Source organism: Carassius gibelio, chromosome B19 (genome assembly GCF_023724105.1).
Source record: "Carassius gibelio isolate Cgi1373 ecotype wild population from Czech Republic chromosome B19, carGib1.2-hapl.c, whole genome shotgun sequence".
Classification (NCBI taxonomy): Eukaryota; Metazoa; Chordata; class Actinopteri; order Cypriniformes; family Cyprinidae; genus Carassius; species Carassius gibelio.
The window spans coordinates 932,683-952,588 of NC_068414.1; the positions used below are offsets into that span (position 1 = coordinate 932,683).

The following is a 19,906-nucleotide window of genomic DNA, read 5'->3' on the forward strand; positions in this document are numbered from 1 at the left end:
TAGTGACGGCGCAAGTTGCTGAATGCCTGCTGCGTTGGTGGTATAGTGGTGAGCATAGCTGCCTTCCAAGCAGTTGACCCGGGTTCGATTCCCGGCCAACGCATGTCCTTTGGCTCGGGCTGACGTCGAAGCAGAACTCCCTCTGTGACCTGTGCCTCCACCCAAAACTTTTGGATGGAATAATATCGGATGGACCCATCATTAGCTGAAGTCGCATAACACTTGCAACACTACCCGTAGCAGGGGTCATTGTTTGGACTCTTTTTTTTTTTTTTTTAATTGCGCTTTAAACAAAAAGTATAGTGTCAATGCAACTGAACAACATTAATTAGGAACACAGTGCGTCAATAAAGCTGCTGACTTCCGCCTGCGTTGGTGGTATCGTGGTGAGCATAGCTGCCTTCCAAGCAGTTGACCCGGGTTCGATTCCCGGCCAACGCATGTCCTTTGGCTCGGGCTGACGTCGAAGCAGAACTCCTTCTGTGACCTGCGACTCCAACCAAACATTTTGGATGGATCGTTCGGAAGACGAAAAGAACCAGCTCTCCCCGTCGGGGAATCGAACCCCGGTCTTCCGCGTGACAGGCGGAGATACTGTCCACTATACTAACGAGGAGCCGTACATGCTGCTGTTTCTCCCCCAACCGACGGCACTGCACTGACATAACTAAACAATGCATGGCTTCTTCTGACGCAGACCCAGCCCTAGCACCGTAAAATTTCTGATGGACCCATCATTAGCTGAATTCGCATAACACTTGGAACACTACCCGTAGCAGGGGTCATTGTTTGGACTCTTTTTTTTTTTTTTTTTTTTTAAATTGCGCTTTAAACAAAAAGTATTGCGTCAATGCAACTGAACAACATTAATTAGGAACACAGTGCGTCAAAAAGCAAAATGACAGTTAAAGGCATTTCGTTATTGAACTCTTTGATGACATCATTCAGCTAAGTTCAGTTTTAAATAGTATCTGTGCAATAATTTGCAATCAAGTCAACGATATCTCTGTACATGAAGTGTCCCAAGCTCCGCCTGCCAGAGGCGACAGAGGCAAGAAACCAAAACTCGATCGGTGAAAAGATGGAGAAAAAACCCGGTGAGAAACCAGGCTCAGTCGGGGAGACAGTTCTCCCCTTGTCAGACGAAACCAGTAGATCAGCTCCAGGCTGCAGGAATGTCAGACTGTGCAGAAGAATCATCTGTTTCCTGTGGTCTTGTCCAGGTGGTCTTTACAGGGGATTTGTATCTGCGGCTCATCTAGTTGTCACGGTCTCCGCTGTGTTTCTGGGCCATAGAGGTCCTTTCTAGGTGTTGATCCACCATCTTCTCTGGATACGGACTGGATCCGGGTGACTGAAGCGGATACAGACTGGATCTGGTGGCTACGGTGACCTCGGAATAAGGGATTTCTTTAAAAGACTTTTTTTTCATATAAGATTTTATCCAACTTTTCAGATAGAGGCATGAGAAAGAGATTGCCTTGATTGGGCTATTGGTTATTGGTGGGCCGAGGGGACTTTTTTGAGTTTTACTCCTCCGTTTTGGAGTGGGGGAGGGGGGTGCTGACGAAACACATGTGGGCAGGCGTTGTCACCCTTGATGACCCTTGGCGAGCGTAGTAGTTTAACAGAGGCAGCGCACAGGCCCGAGCGTTTGGAGACACAGCTCGAGTTTCTCTTCATTGTCGCATAAATCTTTCGCCTTTTACTAAAGATTTCCGTGGAGGGCAACTTTTGCGAGTGACCTGTATTTTTGGGTGCTCTGCTCACTGCAGAGCTACATCGAAATGTCAAGAGCAGAATCAGTTTGACCGTCCGCCAGCATGCTGCGAGAGGGCTTGCCACTGGTCATCGTCTGAATGGGCACTCTTGCGTTTGACCACTTCGTGTTTATTTAGCCGGATGGGAAGGCAGCGTTTTCTTGTCCGTGACGGGATGCAAATTCTTGAAGGCTCTCTTTAGTGACGGGTCCAAACAAAGATCTCATCAGCTCCTCTAGCCCTATCGGCGACTCGTGCACTTCGAGCCTTCTTAGTGACGGCGCAAGTTGCTGAATGCCTACTGCGTTGGTGGTATAGTGGTGAGCATAGCTGCCTTCCAAGCAGTTGACATGTACGGCTCCTCGTACATGTCAACGATTCCCGGGTTCGATTCCCGGCCAACGCATGTCCTTTGGCTCGGGCTGACGTCGAAGCAGAACTCCCTCTGTGACCTGTTTCTCCACCCAAAACTTTTGGATGGAATAATATCGGATGGACCCATCATTAGCTGAAGTCGCATAACACTTGCAACACTACCCGTACCAGGGGTCATTGTTTGGACTCTTTTTTTTTTTTTAAATTGCGCTTTAAACAAAAAGTATTGTGTCAATGCAACTGAACAACATTAATTAGGAACACAGTGCGTCAATAAAGCTGCTGACTTCCGCCTGCGTTGGTGGTATAGTGGTGAGCATAGCTGCCTTCCAAGCAGTTGACCCGGGTTCGATTCCCGGCCAACGCATGTCCTTTGGCTCGGGCTGACGTCGAAGCAGAACTCCTTCTGTGACCTGCGACTCCAACCAAACATTTTGGATGGATCGTTCGGAAGACGAAAAGAACCAGCTCTCCCCGTCGGGGAATCGAACCCCGGTCTTCCGCGTGACAGGCGGAGATACTGTCCACTATACTAACGAGGAGCCGTACATGCTGCTGTTTCTCCCCCAACCGACGGCACTGCACTGACATAACTAAACAATGCATGGCTTTTTCTGACGCAGACCCAGCCCTAGCACCGTAAAATTTCTGATGGACCCATCATTAGCTGAATTCGCATAACACTTGGAACACTACCCGTAGCAGGGGTCATTGTTTGGACTCTTTTTTTTTTTTTTTTAAATTGCGCTTTAAACAAAAAGTATTGCGTCAATGCAACTGAACAACATTAATTAGGAACACAGTGCGTCAAAAAGCAAAATGACAGTTAAAGGCATTTCGTTATTGAACTCTTTGATGACATCATTCAGCTAAGTTCAGTTTTAAATAGTATCTGTGCAATAATTTGCAATCAAGTCAACGATATCTCTGTACATGAAGTGTCCCAAGCTCCGCCTGCCAGAGGCGACAGAGGCAAGAAACCAAAACTCGATCGGTGAAAAGATGGAGAAAAAACCCGGTGAGAAACCAGGCTCAGTCGGGGAGACAGTTCTCCCCTTGTCAGACGAAACCAGTAGATCAGCTCCAGGCTGCAGGAATGTCAGACTGTGCAGAAGAATCATCTGTTTCCTGTGGTCTTGTCCAGGTGGTCTTTACAGGGGATTTGTATCTGCGGCTCATCTAGTTGTCACGGTCTCCGCTGTGTTTCTGGGCCATAGAGGTCCTTTCTAGGTGTTGATCCACCATCTTCTCTGGATACGGACTGGATCCGGGTGACTGAAGCGGATACAGACTGGATCTGGTGGCTACGGTGACCTCGGAATAAGGGATTTCTTTAAAAGACTTTTTTTTTCATATAAGATTTTATCCAACTTTTCAGATAGAGGCATGAGAAAGAGATTGCCTTGATTGGGCTTTTGGTTATTGGTGGGCCGAGGGGACTTTTTTGAGTTTTACTCCTCCGTTTTGGAGTGGGGGGGGGGGGGGGGGTGCTGACGAAACACATGTGGGCAGGCGTTGTCACCCTTGATGACCCTTGGCGAGCGTAGTAGTTTAACAGAGGCACCGCACAGGCCCGAGCGTTTGGAGGCACAGCTCGAGTTTCTCTTCATTGTTGCATAAATCTTTCGGCTTTTACTAAAGATTTCCGTGGAGGGGAACTTTTGCGAGTGACCTGTATTTTTGGGTGCTCTGCTCACTGCAGAGCTACATCGAAATGTCAAGAGCAGAATCAGTTTGACCGTCCGCCAGCATGCTGCGAGAGGGCTTGCCACTGGTCATCGTCTGAATGGGCACTCTCTGCGTTTGACCACTTCGTGTTTATTTAGCCGGATGGAAAGGCAGCGTTTTCTTGTACGTGATGGGATGCAAATTCTTGAAGGCTCTCTTTAGTGACGGGTCCAAACAAAGATCTCATCTGCTCCTCTAGCCCTATCGGCGACTCGTGCACTTCGAGCCTTCTTAGTGACGGCGCAAGTTGCTGAATGCCTACTGCGTTGGTGGTATAGTGGTGAGCATAGCTGCCTTCCAAGCAGTTGACCCGGGTTCGATTCCCGGCCAACGCATGTCCTTTGGCTCGGGCTGACGTCGAAGCAGAACTCCCTCTGTGACCTGTGCCTCCACCCAAAACTTTTGGATGGAATAATATCGGATGGACCCATCATTAGCTGAAGTCGCATAACACTTGCAACACTACCCGTAGCAGGGGTCATTGTTTGGACTCTTTTTTTTTTTTTTTTAATTGCGCTTTAAACAAAAAGTATTGTGTCAATGCAACTGAACAACATTAATTAGGAACACAGTGCGTCAATAAAGCTGCTGACTTCCGCCTGCGTTGGTGGTATAGTGGTGAGCATAGCTGCCTTCCAAGCAGTTGACCCGGGTCCGATTCCCGGCCAACGCATGTCCTTTGGCTCGGGCTGACGTCGAAGCAGAACTCCTTCTGTGACCTGCGACTCCAACCAAACATTTTGGATGGATCGTTCGGAAGACGAAAAGAACCAGCTCTCCCCGTCGGGGAATCGAACCCCGGTCTTCCGCGTGACAGGCGGAGATACTGTCCACTATACTAACGAGGAGCCGTGCTTGCTGCTGTTTCTCCCCCAACCGACGGCACTGCACTGACATAACTAAACAATGCATGGCTTCTTCTGACGCAGACCCAGCCCTAGCACCGTAAAATTTCTGATGGACCCATCATTAGCTGAATTCGCATAACACTTGGAACACTACCCGTAGCAGGGGTCATTGTTTGGACTCTTTTTTTTTTTTTTTTAAATTGCGCTTTAAACAAAAAGTATTGCGTCAATGCAACTGAACAACATTAATTAGGAACACAGTGCGTCAAAAAGCAAAATGACAGTTAAAGGCATTTCGTTATTGAACTCTTTGATGACATCATTCAGCTAAGTTCAGTTTTAAATAGTATCTGTGCAATAATTTGCAATCAAGTCAACGATATCTCTGTACATGAAGTGTCCCAAGCTCCGCCTGCCAGAGGCGACAGAGGCAAGAAACCAAAACTCGATCGGTGAAAAGATGGAGAAAAAACCCGGTGAGAAACCAGGCTCAGTCGGGGAGACAGTTCTCCCCTTGTCAGACGAAACCAGTAGATCAGCTCCAGGCTGCAGGAATGTCAGACTGTGCAGAAGAATCATCTGTTTCCTGTGGTCTTGTCCAGGTGGTCTTTACAGGGGATTTGTATCTGCGGCTCATCTAGTTGTCACGGTCTCCGCTGTGTTTCTGGGCCATAGAGGTCCTTTCTAGGTGTTGATCCACCATCTTCTCTGGATACGGACTGGATCCGGGTGACTGAAGCGGATACAGACTGGATCTGGTGGCTACGGTGACCTCGGAATAAGGGATTTCTTTAAAAGACTTTTTTTTTCATATAAGATTTTATCCAACTTTTCAGATAGAGGCATGAGAAAGAGATTGCCTTGATTGGGCTTTTGGTTATTGGTGGGCCGAGGGGACTTTTTTGAGTTTTACTCCTCCGTTTTGGAGTGGGGGGGGGGGGGTGCTGACGAAACACATGTGGGCAGGCGTTGTCACCCTTGATGACCCTTGGCGAGCGTAGTAGTTTAACAGAGGCAGCGCACAGGCCCGAGCGTTTGGAGGCACAGCTCGAGTTTCTCTTCATTGTCGCATAAATCTTTCGCCTTTTACTAAAGATTTCCGTGGAGGGGAACTTTTGCGAGTGACCTGTATTTTTGGGTGCTCTGCTCACTGCAGAGCTACATCGAAATGTCAAGAGCAGAATCAGTTTGACCGTCCGCCAGCATGCTGCGAGAGGGCTTGCCACTGGTCATCGTCTGAATGGGCACTCTCTGCGTTTGACCACTTCGTGTTTATTTAGCCGGATGGGAAGGCAGCGTTTTCTTGTACGTGACGGGATGCAAATTCTTGAAGGCTCTCTTTAGTGACTGGTCCAAACAAAGATCTCATCTGCTCCTCTAGCCCTATCGGCGACTCGTGCACTTCGAGCCTTCTTAGTGACGGCGCAAGTTGCTGAATGCCTACTGCGTTGGTGGTATAGTGGTGAGCATAGCTGCCTTCCAAGCAGTTGACCCGGGTTCGATTCCCGGCCAACGCATGTCCTTTGGCTCGGGCTGACGTCGAAGCAGAACTCCCTCTGTGACCTGTGCCTCCACCCAAAACTTTTGGATGGAATAATATCGGATGGACCCATCATTAGCTGAAGTCGCATAACACTTGCAACACTACCCGTAGCAGGGGTCATTGTTTGGACTCTTTTTTTTTTTTTTTTAATTGCGCTTTAAACAAAAAGTATTGTGTCAATGCAACTGAACAACATTAATTAGGAACACAGTGCGTCAATAAAGCTGCTGACTTCCGCCTGCGTTGGTGGTATAGTCGTGAGCATAGCTGCCTTCCAAGCAGTTGACCCGGGTCCGATTCCCGGCCAACGCATGTCCTTTGGCTCGGGCTGACGTCGAAGCAGAACTCCTTCTGTGACCTGCGACTCCAACCAAACATTTTGGATGGATCGTTCGGAAGACGAAAAGAACCAGCTCTCCCCGTCGGGGAATCGAACCCCGGTCTTCCACGTGACAGGCGGAGATACTGTCCACTATACTAACGAGGAGCCGTGCATGCTGCTGTTTCTCCCCCAACCGACGGCACTGCACTGACATAACTAAACAATGCATGGCTTCTTCTGACGCAGACCCAGCCCTAGCACCGTAAAATTTCTGATGGACCCATCATTAGCTGAATTCGCATAACACTTGGAACACTACCCGTAGCAGGGGTCATTGTTTGGACTCTTTTTTTTTTTTTTTTAAATTGCGCTTTAAACAAAAAGTATTGCGTCAATGCAACTGAACAACATTAATTAGGAACACAGTGCGTCAAAAAGCAAAATGACAGTTAAAGGCATTTCGTTTTTGAACTCTTTGATGACATCATTCAGCTAAGTTCAGTTTTAAATAGTATCTGTGCAATAATTTGCAATCAAGTCAACGATATCTCTGTACATGAAGTGTCCCAAGCTCCGCCTGCCAGAGGCGACAGAGGCAAGAAACCAAAACTCGATCGGTGAAAAGATGGAGAAAAAACCCGGTGAGAAACCAGGCTCAGTCGGGGAGACAGTTCTCCCCTTGTCAGACGAAACCAGTAGATCAGCTCCAGGCTGCAGGAATGTCAGACTGTGCAGAAGAATCATCTGTTTCCTGTGGTCTTGTCCAGGTGGTCTTTACAGGGGATTTGTATCTGCGGCTCATCTAGTTGTCACGGTCTCCGCTGTGTTTCTGGGCCATAGAGGTCCTTTCTAGGTGTTGATCCACCATCTTCTCTGGATACGGACTGGATCCGGGTGACTGAAGCGGATACAGACTGGATCTGGTGGCTACGGTGACCTCGGAATAAGGGATTTCTTTAAAAGACTTTTTTTTTCATATAAGATTTTATCCAACTTTTCAGATAGAGGCATGAGAAAGAGATTGCCTTGATTGGGCTTTTGGTTATTGGTGGGCCGAGGGGACTTTTTTGAGTTTTACTCCTCCGTTTTGGAGTGGGGGGGGGGGGGGGTGCTGACGAAACACATGTGGGCAGGCGTTGTCACCCTTGATGACCCTTGGCGAGCGTAGTAGTTTAACAGAGGCAGCGCACAGGCCCGAGCGTTTGGAGGCACAGCTCGAGTTTCTCTTCATTGTCGCATAAATCTTTCGCCTTTTACTAAAGATTTCCGTGGAGGGGAACTTTTGCGAGTGACCTGTATTTTTGGGTGCTCTGCTCACTGCAGAGCTACATCGAAATGTCAAGAGCAGAATCAGTTTGACCGTCCGCCAGCATGCTGCGAGAGGGCTTGCCACTGGTCATCGTCTGAATGGGCACTCTCTGCGTTTGACCACTTCGTGTTTATTTAGCCGGATGGGAAGGCAGCGTTTTCTTGTACGTGATGGGATGCAAATTCTTGAAGGCTCTCTTTAGTGACGGGTCCAAACAAAGATCTCATCTGCTCCTCTAGCCCTATCGGCGACTCGTGCACTTCGAGCCTTCTTAGTGACGGCGCAAGTTGCTGAATGCCTACTGCGTTGGTGGTATAGTGGTGAGCATAGCTGCCTTCCAAGCAGTTGACCCGGGTTCGATTCCCGGCCAACGCATGTCCTTTGGCTCGGGCTGACGTCGAAGCAGAACTCCCTCTGTGACCTGTGCCTCCACCCAAAACTTTTGGATGGAATAATATCGGATGGACCCATCATTAGCTGAAGTCGCATAACACTTGCAACACTACCCGTAGCAGGGGTCATTGTTTGGACTCTTTTTTTTTTTTTTTAATTGCGCTTTAAACAAAAAGTATTGTGTCAATGCAACTGAACAACATTAATTAGGAACACAGTGCGTCAATAAAGCTGCTGACTTCCGCCTGCGTTGGTGGTATAGTGGTGAGCATAGCTGCCTTCCAAGCAGTTGACCCGGGTCCGATTCCCGGCCAACGCATGTCCTTTGGCTCGGGCTGACGTCGAAGCAGAACTCCTTCTGTGACCTGCGACTCCAACCAAACATTTTGGATGGATCGTTCGGAAGACGAAAAGAACCAGCTCTCCCCGTCGGGGAATCGAACCCCGGTCTTCCGCGTGACAGGCGGAGATACTGTCCACTATACTAACGCGGAGCCGTGCATGCTGCTGTTTCTCCCCCAACCGACGGCACTGCACTGACATAACTAAACAATGCATGGCTTCTTCTGACGCAGACCCAGCCCTAGCACCGTAAAATTTCTGATGGACCCATCATTAGCTGAATTCGCATAACACTTGGAACACTACCCGTAGCAGGGGTCATTGTTTGGACTCTTTTTTTTTTTTTTTAAATTGCGCTTTAAACAAAAATTATTGCGTCAATGCAACTGAACAACATTAATTAGGAACACAGTGCGTCAAAAAGCAAAATGACAGTTAAAGGCATTTCGTTATTGAACTCTTTGATGACATCATTCAGCTAAGTTCAGTTTTAAATAGTATCTGTGCAATAATTTGCAATCAAGTCAACGATATCTCTGTACATGAAGTGTCCCAAGCTCCGCCTGCCAGAGGCGACAGAGGCAAGAAACCAAAACTCGATCGGTGAAAAGATGGAGAAAAAACCCGGTGAGAAACCAGGCTCAGTCGGGGAGACAGTTCTCCCCTTGTCAGACGAAACCAGTAGATCAGCTCCAGGCTGCAGGAATGTCAGACTGTGCAGAAGAATCATCTGTTTCCTGTGGTCTTGTCCAGGTGGTCTTTACAGGGGATTTGTATCTGCGGCTCATCTAGTTGTCACGGTCTCCACTGTGTTTCTGGGCCATAGAGGTCCTTTCTAGGTGTTGATCCACCATCTTCTCTGGATACGGACTGGATCCGGGTGACTGAAGCGGATACAGACTGGATCTGGTGGCTACGGTGACCTCGGAATAAGGGATTTCTTTAAAAGACTTTTTTTTTCATATAAGATTTTATCCAACTTTTCAGATAGAGGCATGAGAAAGAGATTGCCTTGATTGGGCTTTTGGTTATTGGTGGGCCGAGGGGACTTTTTTGATTTTTACTCCTCCGTTTTGGAGTGGGGGGGGGGGGGGGTGCTGACGAAACACATGTGGGCAGGCGTTGTCACCCTTGATGACCCTTGGCGAGAATAGTAGTAGTTTAACAGAGGCAGCGCACAGGCCCGAGCGTTTGGAGACACAGCTCGAATTTCTCTTCATTGTCGTATAAATCTTTCGCCTTTTACTAAAGATTTCCGTGGAGGGGAACTTTTTCGAGTGACCTGTATTTTTGGGTGCTCTGCTCACTGCAGAGCTACATCGAAATGTCAAGAGCAGAATCAGTTTGACCGTCCGCCAGCATGCTGCGAGAGGGCTTGCCACTGGTCATCGTCTGAATGGGCACTCTCTGCGCTTGACCACTTCGTGTTTATTTAGCCGGATGGGAAGGCAGCGTTTTCTTGTACGTGACGGGATGCAAATTCTTGAAGGCTCTCTTTAGTGACGGGTCCAAACAAAGATCTCATCTGCTCCTCTAGCCCTATCGGCGACTCGTGCACTTCGAGCCTTCTTAGTGACGGCGCAAGTTGCTGAATGCCTACTGCGTTGGTGGTATAGTGGTGAGCATAGCTGCCTTCCAAGCATTTGACCCGGGTTCGATTCCCGGCCAACGCATGTCCTTTGGCTCGGGCTGACGTCGAAGCAGAACTCCCTCTGTGACCTGTGCCTCCACCCAAAACTTTTGGATGGAATAATATCGGATGGACCCATCATTAGCTGAAGTCGCATAACACTTGCAACACTACCCGTAGCAGGGGTCATTGTTTGGACTCTTTTTTTTTTTTTTTTAATTGCGCTTTAAACAAAAAGTATAGTGTCAATGCAACTGAACAACATTAATTAGGAACACAGTGCGTCAATAAAGCTGCTGACTTCCGCCTGCGTTGGTGGTATCGTGGTGAGCATAGCTGCCTTCCAAGCAGTTGACCCGGGTTCGATTCCCGGCCAACGCATGTCCTTTGGCTCGGGCTGACGTCGAAGCAGAACTCCTTCTGTGACCTGCGACTCCAACCAAACATTTTGGATGGATCGTTCGGAAGACGAAAAGAACCAGCTCTCCCCGTAGGGGAATCGAACCCCGGTCTTCCGCGTGACAGGCGGAGATACTGTCCACTATACTAACGAGGAGCCGTACATGCTGCTGTTTCTCCCCCAACCGACGGCACTGCACTGACATAACTAAACAATGCATGGCTTCTTCTGACGCAGACCCAGCCCTAGCACCGTAAAATTTCTGATGGACCCATCATTAGCTGAATTCGCATAACACTTGGAACACTACCCGTAGCAGGGGTCATTGTTTGGACTCTTTTTTTTTTTTTTTTTTTTTTAAATTGCGCTTTAAACAAAAAGTATTGCGTCAATGCAACTGAACAACATTAATTAGGAACACAGTGCGTCAAAAAGCAAAATGACAGTTAAAGGCATTTCGTTATTGAACTCTTTGATGACATCATTCAGCTAAGTTCAGTTTTAAATAGTATCTGTGCAATAATTTGCAATCAAGTCAACGATATCTCTGTACATGAAGTGTCCCAAGCTCCGCCTGCCAGAGGCGACAGAGGCAAGAAACCAAAACTCGATCGGTGAAAAGATGGAGAAAAAACCCGGTGAGAAACCAGGCTCAGTCGGGGAGACAGTTCTCCCCTTGTCAGACGAAACCAGTAGATCAGCTCCAGGCTGCAGGAATGTCAGACTGTGCAGAAGAATCATCTGTTTCCTGTGGTCTTGTCCAGGTGGTCTTTACAGGGGATTTGTATCTGCGGCTCATCTAGTTGTCACGGTCTCCGCTGTGTTTCTGGGCCATAGAGGTCCTTTCTAGGTGTTGATCCACCATCTTCTCTGGATACGGACTGGATCCGGGTGACTGAAGCGGATACAGACTGGATCTGGTGGCTACGGTGACCTCGGAATAAGGGATTTCTTTAAAAGACTTTTTTTTTCATATAAGATTTTATCCAACTTTTCAGATAGAGGCATGAGAAAGAGATTGCCTTGATTGGGCTTTTGGTTATTGGTGGGCCGAGGGGACTTTTTTGAGTTTTACTCCTCCGTTTTGGAGTGGGGGGGGGGTGCTGACGAAACACATGTGGGCAGGCGTTGTCACCCTTGATGACCCTTGGCGAGCGTAGTAGTTTAACAGAGGCAGCGCACAGGCCCGAGCGTTTGGAGACACAGCTCGAGTTTCTCTTCATTGTCGCATAAATCTTTCGCCTTTTACTAAAGATTTCCGTGGAGGGGAACTTTTGCGAGTGACCTGTATTTTTGGGTGCTCTGCTCACTGCAGAGCTACATCGAAATGTCAAGAGCAGAATCAGTTTGACCGTCCGCCAGCATGCTGCGAGAGGGCTTGCCACTGGTCATCGTCTGAATGGGCACTCTCTGCGTTTGACCACTTCGTGTTTATTTAGCCGGATGGGAAGGCAGCGTTTTCTTGTACGTGACAGGATGCAAATTCTTGAAGGCTCTCTTTAGTGACGGGTCCGAACAAAGATCTCATCTGCTCCTCTAGCCCTATCGGCGACTCGTGCACTTCGAGCCTTCTTACTGACGGCGCAAGTTGCTGAATGCCTGCTGCGTTGGTGGTATAGTGGTGAGCATAGCTGCCTTCCAAGCAGTTGACCCGGGTTCGATTCCCGGCCAACGCATGTCCTTTGGCTCGGGCTGACGTCGAAGCAGAACTCCCTCTGTGACCTGTGCCTCCACCCAAAACTTTTGGATGGAATAATATCGGATGGACCCATCATTAGCTGAAGTCGCATAACACTTGCAACACTACCCGTAGCAGGGGTCATTGTTTGGACTCTTTTTTTTTTTTAAATTGCGCTTTAAACAAAAAGTATTGTGTCAATGCAACTGAACAACATTAATTAGGAACACAGTGCGTCAATAAAGCTGCTGACTTCCACCTGCGTTGGTGGTATAGTTTTGAGCATAGCTGCCTTCCAAGCAGTTGACCCGGGTTCGATTCCCGGCCAACGCATGTCCTTTGGCTCGGGCTGACGTCGAAGCAGAACTCCTTCTGTGACCTGCGACTCCAACCAAACATTTTGGATGGATCGTTCGGAAGACGAAAAGAACCAGCTCTCCCCGTCGGGGAATCGAACCCCGGTCTTCCGCGTGACAGGCGGAGATACTGTCCACTATACTAACGAGGAGCCGTGCATGCTGCCGTTTCTCCCCCAACCGATGGCACTGCACTGACATAACTAAACAATGCATGGCTTCTTCTGACGCAGACCCAGCCCTAGCACCGTAAAATTTCTGATGGACCCATCATTAGCTGAAGTCGCATAACACTTGGAACACTACCCGTAGCAGGGGTCATTGTTTGGACTCTTTTTTTTTTTTTTTTTTTTTAAATTGCGCTTTAAACAAAAAGTATTGCGTCAATGCAACTGAACAACATTAATTAGGAACACAGTGCGTCAAAAAGCAAAATGACAGTTAAAGGCATTTCGTTATTGAACTCTTTGATGACATCATTCAGCTAAGTTCAGTTTTAAATAGTATCTGTGCAATAATTTGCAATCAAGTCAACGATATCTCTGTACATGAAGTGTCCCAAGCTCCGCCTGCCAGAGGCGACAGAGGCAAGAAACCAAAACTCGATCGGTGAAAAGATGGAGAAAAAACCCGGTGAGAAACCAGGCTCAGTCGGGGAGACAGTTCTCCCCTTGTCAGACGAAACCAGTAGATCAGCTCCAGGCTGCAGGAATGTCAGACTGTGCAGAAGAATCATCTGTTTCCTGTGGTCTTGTCCAGGTGGTCTTTACAGGGGATTTGTATCTGCGGCTCATCTAGTTGTCACGGTCTCCGCTGTGTTTCTGGGCCATAGAGGTCCTTTCTAGGTGTTGATCCACCATCTTCTCTGGATACGGACTGGATCCGGGTGACTGAAGCGGATACAGACTGGATCTGGTGGCTACGGTGACCTCGGAATAAGGGATTTCTTTAAAAGACTTTTTTTTTCATATAAGATTTTATCCAACTTTTCAGATAGAGGCATGAGAAAGAGATTGCCTTGATTGGGCTTTTGGTTATTGGTGGGCCGAGGGGACTTTTTTGAGTTTTACTCCTCCGTTTTGGAGTGGGGGGGGGGGGTGCTGACGAAACACATGTGGGCAGGCGTTGTCACCCTTGATGACCCTTGGCGAGCGTAGTAGTTTAACAGAGGCAGCGCACAGGCCCGAGCGTTTGGAGACACAGCTCGAGTTTCTCTTCATTGTCGCATAAATCTTTCGCCTTTTACTAAAGATTTCCGTGGAGGGGAACTTTTGCGAGTGACCTGTATTTTTGGGTGCTCTGCTCACTGCAGAGCTACATCGAAATGTCAAGAGCAGAATCAGTTTGACCGTCCGCCAGCATGCTGCGAGAGGGCTTGCCACTGGTCATCGTCTGAATGGGCACTCTCTGCGTTTGACCACTTCGTGTTTATTTAGCCGGATGGGAAGGCAGCGTTTTCTTGTACGTGACGGGATGCAAATTCTTGAAGGCTCTCTTTAGTGACGGGTCCGAACAAAGATCTCATCTGCTCCTCTAGCCCTATCGGCGACTCGTGCACTTCGAGCCTTCTTACTGACGGCGCAAGTTGCTGAATGCCTGCTGCGTTGGTGGTATAGTGGTGAGCATAGCTGCCTTCCAAGCAGTTGACCCGGGTTCGATTCCCGGCCAACGCATGTCCTTTGGCTCGGGCTGACGTCGAAGCAGAACTCCCTCTGTGACCTGTGCCTCCACCCAAAACTTTTGGATGGAATAATATCGGATGGACCCATCATTAGCTGAAGTCGCATAACACTTGCAACACTACCCGTAGCAGGGGTCATTGTTTGGACTCTTTTTTTTTTTTAAATTGCGCTTTAAACAAAAAGTATTGTGTCAATGCAACTGAACAACATTAATTAGGAACACAGTGCGTCAATAAAGCTGCTGACTTCCACCTGCGTTGGTGGTATAGTGGTGAGCATAGCTGCCTTCCAAGCAGTTGACCCGGGTTCGATTCCCGGCCAACGCATGTCCTTTGGCTCGGGCTGACGTCGAAGCAGAACTCCTTCTGTGACCTGCGACTCCAACCAAACATTTTGGATGGATCGTTCGGAAGACGAAAAGAACCAGCTCTCCCCGTCGGGGAATCGAACCCCGGTCTTCCGCGTGACAGGCGGAGATACTGTCCACTATACTAACGAGGAGCCGTGCATGCTGCCGTTTCTCCCCCAACAGATGGCACTGCACTGACATAACTAAACAATGCATGGCTTCTTCTGACGCAGACCCAGCCCTAGCACCGTAAAATTTCTGATGGACCCATCATTAGCTGAAGTCGCATAACACTTGGAACACTACCCGTAGCAGGGGTCATTGTTTGGACTCTTTTTTTTTTTTTTTTTTTTTAAATTGCGCTTTAAACAAAAAGTATTGCGTCAATGCAACTGAACAACATTAATTAGGAACACAGTGCGTCAAAAAGCAAAATGACAGTTAAAGGCATTTCGTTATTGAACTCTTTGATGACATCATTCAGCTAAGTTCAGTTTTAAATAGTATCTGTGCAATAATTTGCAATCAAGTCAACGATATCTCTGTACATGAAGTGTCCCAAGCTCCGCCTGCCAGAGGCGACAGAGGCAAGAAACCAAAACTCGATCGGTGAAAAGATGGAGAAAAAACCCGGTGAGAAACCAGGCTCAGTCGGGGAGACAGTTCTCCCCTTGTCAGACGAAACCAGTAGATCAGCTCCAGGCTGCAGGAATGTCAGACTGTGCAGAAGAATCATCTGTTTCCTGTGGTCTTGTCCAGGTGGTCTTTACAGGGGATTTGTATCTGCGGCTCATCTAGTTGTCACGGTCTCCGCTGTGTTTCTGGGCCATAGAGGTCCTTTCTAGGTGTTGATCCACCATCTTCTCTGGATACGGACTGGATCCGGGTGACTGAAGCGGATACAGACTGGATCTGGTGGCTACGGTGACCTCGGAATAAGGGATTTCTTTAAAAGACTTTTTTTTTCATATAAGATTTTATCCAACTTTTCAGATAGAGGCATGAGAAAGAGATTGCCTTGATTGGGCTTTTGGTTATTGGTGGGCCGAGGGGACTTTTTTGAGTTTTACTCCTCCGTTTTGGAGTGGGGGGGGGGGGTGCTGACGAAACACATGTGGGCAGGCGTTGTCACCCTTGATGACCCTTGGCGAGCGTAGTAGTTTAACAGAGGCAGCGCACAGGCCCGAGCGTTTGGAGACACAGCTCGAGTTTCTCTTCATTGTCGCATAAATCTTTCGCCTTTTACTAAAGATTTCCGTGGAGGGGAACTTTTGCGAGTGACCTGTATTTTTGGGTGCTCTGCTCACTGCAGAGCTACATCGAAATGTCAAGAGCAGAATCAGTTTGACCGTCCGCCAGCATGCTGCGAGAGGGCTTGCCACTGGTCATCGTCTGAATGGGCACTCTCTGCGTTTGACCACTTCGTGTTTATTTAGCCGGATGGGAAGGCAGCGTTTTCTTGTACGTGACGGGATGCAAATTCTTGAAGGCTCTCTTTAGTGACGGGTCCGAACAAAGATCTCATCTGCTCCTCTAGCCCTATCGGCGACTCGTGCACTTCGAGCCTTCTTACTGACGGCGCAAGTTGCTGAATGCCTGCTGCGTTGGTGGTATAGTGGTGAGCATAGCTGCCTTCCAAGCAGTTGACATGTACGGCTCCTCGTACATGTCAACGATTCCCGGGTTCGATTCCCGGCCAACGCATGTCCTTTGGCTCGGGCTGACGTCGAAGCAGAACTCCCTCTGTGACCTGTTTCTCCACCCAAAACTTTTGGATGGAATAATATCGGATGGACCCATCATTAGCTGAAGTCGCATAACACTTGCAACACTACCCGTACCAGGGGTCATTGTTTGGACTCTTTTTTTTTTTTTAAATTGCGCTTTAAACAAAAAGTATTGTGTCAATGCAACTGAACAACATTAATTAGGAACACAGTGCGTCAATAAAGCTGCTGACTTCCGCCTGCGTTGGTGGTATAGTGGTGAGCATAGCTGCCTTCCAAGCAGTTGACCCGGGTTCGATTCCCGGCCAACGCATGTCCTTTGGCTCGGGCTGACGTCGAAGCAGAACTCCTTCTGTGACCTGCGACTCCAACCAAACATTTTGGATGGATCGTTCGGAAGACGAAAAGAACCAGCTCTCCCCGTCGGGGAATCGAACCCCGGTCTTCCGCGTGACAGGCGGAGATACTGTCCACTATACTAACGAGGAGCCGTACATGCTGCTGTTTCTCCCCCAACCGACGGCACTGCACTGACATAACTAAACAATGCATGGCTTTTTCTGACGCAGACCCAGCCCTAGCACCGTAAAATTTCTGATGGACCCATCATTAGCTGAATTCGCATAACACTTGGAACACTACCCGTAGCAGGGGTCATTGTTTGGACTCTTTTTTTTTTTTTTTTAAATTGCGCTTTAAACAAAAAGTATTGCGTCAATGCAACTGAACAACATTAATTAGGAACACAGTGCGTCAAAAAGCAAAATGACAGTTAAAGGCATTTCGTTATTGAACTCTTTGATGACATCATTCAGCTAAGTTCAGTTTTAAATAGTATCTGTGCAATAATTTGCAATCAAGTCAACGATATCTCTGTACATGAAGTGTCCCAAGCTCCGCCTGCCAGAGGCGACAGAGGCAAGAAACCAAAACTCGATCGGTGAAAAGATGGAGAAAAAACCCGGTGAGAAACCAGGCTCAGTCGGGGAGACAGTTCTCCCCTTGTCAGACGAAACCAGTAGATCAGCTCCAGGCTGCAGGAATGTCAGACTGTGCAGAAGAATCATCTGTTTCCTGTGGTCTTGTCCAGGTGGTCTTTACAGGGGATTTGTATCTGCGGCTCATCTAGTTGTCACGGTCTCCGCTGTGTTTCTGGGCCATAGAGGTCCTTTCTAGGTGTTGATCCACCATCTTCTCTGGATACGGACTGGATCCGGGTGACTGAAGCGGATACAGACTGGATCTGGTGGCTACGGTGACCTCGGAATAAGGGATTTCTTTAAAAGACTTTTTTTTTCATATAAGATTTTATCCAACTTTTCAGATAGAGGCATGAGAAAGAGATTGCCTTGATTGGGCTTTTGGTTATTGGTGGGCCGAGGGGACTTTTTTGAGTTTTACTCCTCCGTTTTGGAGTGGGGGGGGGGGGTGCTGACGAAACACATGTGGGCAGGCGTTGTCACCCTTGATGACCCTTGGCGAGCGTAGTAGTTTAACAGAGGCAGCGCACAGGCCCGAGCGTTTGGAGACACAGCTCGAGTTTCTCTTCATTGTCGCATAAATCTTTCGCCTTTTACTAAAGATTTCCGTGGAGGGGAACTTTTGCGAGTGACCTGTATTTTTGGGTGCTCTGCTCACTGCAGAGCTACATCGAAATGTCAAGAGCAGAATCAGTTTGACCGTCCGCCAGCATGCTGCGAGAGGGCTTGCCACTGGTCATCGTCTGAATGGGCACTCTCTGCGTTTGACCACTTCGTGTTTATTTAGCCGGATGGGAAGGCAGCGTTTTCTTTTACGTGACGGGATGCAAATTCTTGAAGGCTCTCTTTAGTGACGGGTCCGAACAAAGATCTCATCTGCTCCTCTAGCCCTATCGGCGACTCGTGCACTTCGAGCCTTCTTACTGACGGCGCAAGTTGCTGAATGCCTGCTGCGTTGGTGGTATAGTGGTGAGCATAGCTGCCTTCCAAGCAGTTGACCCGGGTTCGATTCCCGGCCAACGCATGTCCTTTGGCTCGGGCTGACGTCGAAGCAGAACTCCCTCTGTGACCTGTGCCTCCACCCAAAACTTTTGGATGGAATAATATCGGATGGACCCATCATTAGCTGAAGTCGCATAACACTTGCAACACTACCCGTAGCAGGGGTCATTGTTTGGACTCTTTTTTTTTTTTAAATTGCGCTTTAAACAAAAAGTATTGTGTCAATGCAACTGAACAACATTAATTAGGAACACAGTGCGTCAATAAAGCTGCTGACTTCCACCTGCGTTGGTGGTATAGTTTTGAGCATAGCTGCCTTCCAAGCAGTTGACCCGGGTTCGATTCCCGGCCAACGCATGTCCTTTGGCTCGGGCTGACGTCGAAGCAGAACTCCTTCTGTGACCTGCGACTCCAACCAAACATTTTGGATGGATCGTTCGGAAGACGAAAAGATCCAGCTCTCCCCGTCGGGGAATCGAACCCCGGTCTTCCGCGTGACAGGCGGAGATACTGTCCACTATACTAACGAGGAGCCGTGCATGCTGCCGTTTCTCCCCCAACCGATGGCACTGCACTGACATAACTAAACAATGCATGGCTTCTTCTGACGCAGACCCAGCCCTAGCACCGTAAAATTTCTGATGGACCCATCATTAGCTGAAGTCGCATAACACTTGGAACACTACCCGTAGCAGGGGTCATTGTTTGGACTCTTTTTTTTTTTTTTTTTTTTTAAATTGCGCTTTAAACAAAAAGTATTGCGTCAATGCAACTGAACAACATTAATTAGGAACACAGTGCGTCAAAAAGCAAAATGACAGTTAAAGGCATTTCGTTATTGAACTCTTTGATGACATCATTCAGCTAAGTTCAGTTTTAAATAGTATCTGTGCAATAATTTGCAATCAAGTCAACGATATCTCTGTACATGAAGTGTCCCAAGCTCCGCCTGCCAGAGGCGACAGAGGCAAGAAACCAAAACTCGATCGGTGAAAAGATGGAGAAAAAACCCGGTGAGAAACCAGGCTCAGTCGGGGAGACAGTTCTCCCCTTGTCAGACGAAACCAGTAGATCAGCTCCAGGCTGCAGGAATGTCAGACTGTGCAGAAGAATCATCTGTTTCCTGTGGTCTTGTCCAGGTGGTCTTTACAGGGGATTTGTATCTGCGGCTCATCTAGTTGTCACGGTCTCCGCTGTGTTTCTGGGCCATAGAGGTCCTTTCTAGGTGTTGATCCACCATCTTCTCTGGATACGGACTGGATCCGGGTGACTGAAGCGGATACAGACTGGATCTGGTGGCTACGGTGACCTCGGAATAAGGGATTTCTTTAAAAGACTTTTTTTTTCATATAAGATTTTATCCAACTTTTCAGATAGAGGCATGAGAAAGAGATTGCCTTGATTGGGCTTTTGGTTATTGGTGGGCCGAGGGGACTTTTTTGAGTTTTACTCCTCCGTTTTGGAGTGGGGGGGGGGGGGTGC

At 48.2% G+C, this 19,906-nt stretch overlaps 16 non-coding genes across 16 annotated transcripts; 9 read left to right on the forward strand and 7 right to left on the reverse strand.

Annotated features, from left to right (window-relative positions):
• Positions 1-544: 544 nt before the first annotated feature.
• Positions 545-616, reverse strand: trnad-guc (transfer RNA aspartic acid (anticodon GUC)). Its single transcript has one exon. It is a non-coding gene; the product is annotated as a tRNA-Asp (tRNA).
• Positions 617-1,664: 1,048 nt separating this feature from the next.
• Positions 1,665-1,779, forward strand: LOC127980946 (U5 spliceosomal RNA). Its single transcript, XR_008159944.1, has one exon. It is a non-coding gene; the product is annotated as a U5 spliceosomal RNA (small nuclear RNA).
• An 826-nt stretch (positions 1,780-2,605) lies between these two features.
• Positions 2,606-2,677, reverse strand: trnad-guc (transfer RNA aspartic acid (anticodon GUC)). Its single transcript has one exon. It is a non-coding gene; the product is annotated as a tRNA-Asp (tRNA).
• Positions 2,678-3,726: 1,049 nt separating this feature from the next.
• On the forward strand, positions 3,727-3,841 carry LOC127981049 (U5 spliceosomal RNA). Its single transcript, XR_008160041.1, has one exon. It is a non-coding gene; the product is annotated as a U5 spliceosomal RNA (small nuclear RNA).
• A 798-nt stretch (positions 3,842-4,639) lies between these two features.
• trnad-guc (transfer RNA aspartic acid (anticodon GUC)) lies at positions 4,640-4,711 on the reverse strand. Its single transcript has one exon. It is a non-coding gene; the product is annotated as a tRNA-Asp (tRNA).
• A 1,045-nt stretch (positions 4,712-5,756) lies between these two features.
• On the forward strand, positions 5,757-5,871 carry LOC127980248 (U5 spliceosomal RNA). The gene has a single exon (XR_008159282.1). It is a non-coding gene; the product is annotated as a U5 spliceosomal RNA (small nuclear RNA).
• Positions 5,872-7,788: 1,917 nt separating this feature from the next.
• On the forward strand, positions 7,789-7,903 carry LOC127980249 (U5 spliceosomal RNA). Its single transcript, XR_008159283.1, has one exon. It is a non-coding gene; the product is annotated as a U5 spliceosomal RNA (small nuclear RNA).
• A 1,918-nt stretch (positions 7,904-9,821) lies between these two features.
• Positions 9,822-9,936, forward strand: LOC127980893 (U5 spliceosomal RNA). The gene has a single exon (XR_008159894.1). It is a non-coding gene; the product is annotated as a U5 spliceosomal RNA (small nuclear RNA).
• A 1,918-nt stretch (positions 9,937-11,854) lies between these two features.
• On the forward strand, positions 11,855-11,969 carry LOC127980250 (U5 spliceosomal RNA). Its single transcript, XR_008159284.1, has one exon. It is a non-coding gene; the product is annotated as a U5 spliceosomal RNA (small nuclear RNA).
• A 795-nt stretch (positions 11,970-12,764) lies between these two features.
• trnad-guc (transfer RNA aspartic acid (anticodon GUC)) lies at positions 12,765-12,836 on the reverse strand. The gene has a single exon. It is a non-coding gene; the product is annotated as a tRNA-Asp (tRNA).
• Positions 12,837-13,885: 1,049 nt separating this feature from the next.
• Positions 13,886-14,000, forward strand: LOC127980252 (U5 spliceosomal RNA). The gene has a single exon (XR_008159285.1). It is a non-coding gene; the product is annotated as a U5 spliceosomal RNA (small nuclear RNA).
• Positions 14,001-14,795: 795 nt separating this feature from the next.
• Positions 14,796-14,867, reverse strand: trnad-guc (transfer RNA aspartic acid (anticodon GUC)). Its single transcript has one exon. It is a non-coding gene; the product is annotated as a tRNA-Asp (tRNA).
• A 1,049-nt stretch (positions 14,868-15,916) lies between these two features.
• LOC127980253 (U5 spliceosomal RNA) lies at positions 15,917-16,031 on the forward strand. The gene has a single exon (XR_008159286.1). It is a non-coding gene; the product is annotated as a U5 spliceosomal RNA (small nuclear RNA).
• Positions 16,032-16,858: 827 nt separating this feature from the next.
• On the reverse strand, positions 16,859-16,930 carry trnad-guc (transfer RNA aspartic acid (anticodon GUC)). The gene has a single exon. It is a non-coding gene; the product is annotated as a tRNA-Asp (tRNA).
• A 1,044-nt stretch (positions 16,931-17,974) lies between these two features.
• On the forward strand, positions 17,975-18,089 carry LOC127980254 (U5 spliceosomal RNA). Its single transcript, XR_008159287.1, has one exon. It is a non-coding gene; the product is annotated as a U5 spliceosomal RNA (small nuclear RNA).
• Positions 18,090-18,884: 795 nt separating this feature from the next.
• trnad-guc (transfer RNA aspartic acid (anticodon GUC)) lies at positions 18,885-18,956 on the reverse strand. Its single transcript has one exon. It is a non-coding gene; the product is annotated as a tRNA-Asp (tRNA).
• Between the last annotated feature and the right edge of the window lie 950 nt (positions 18,957-19,906).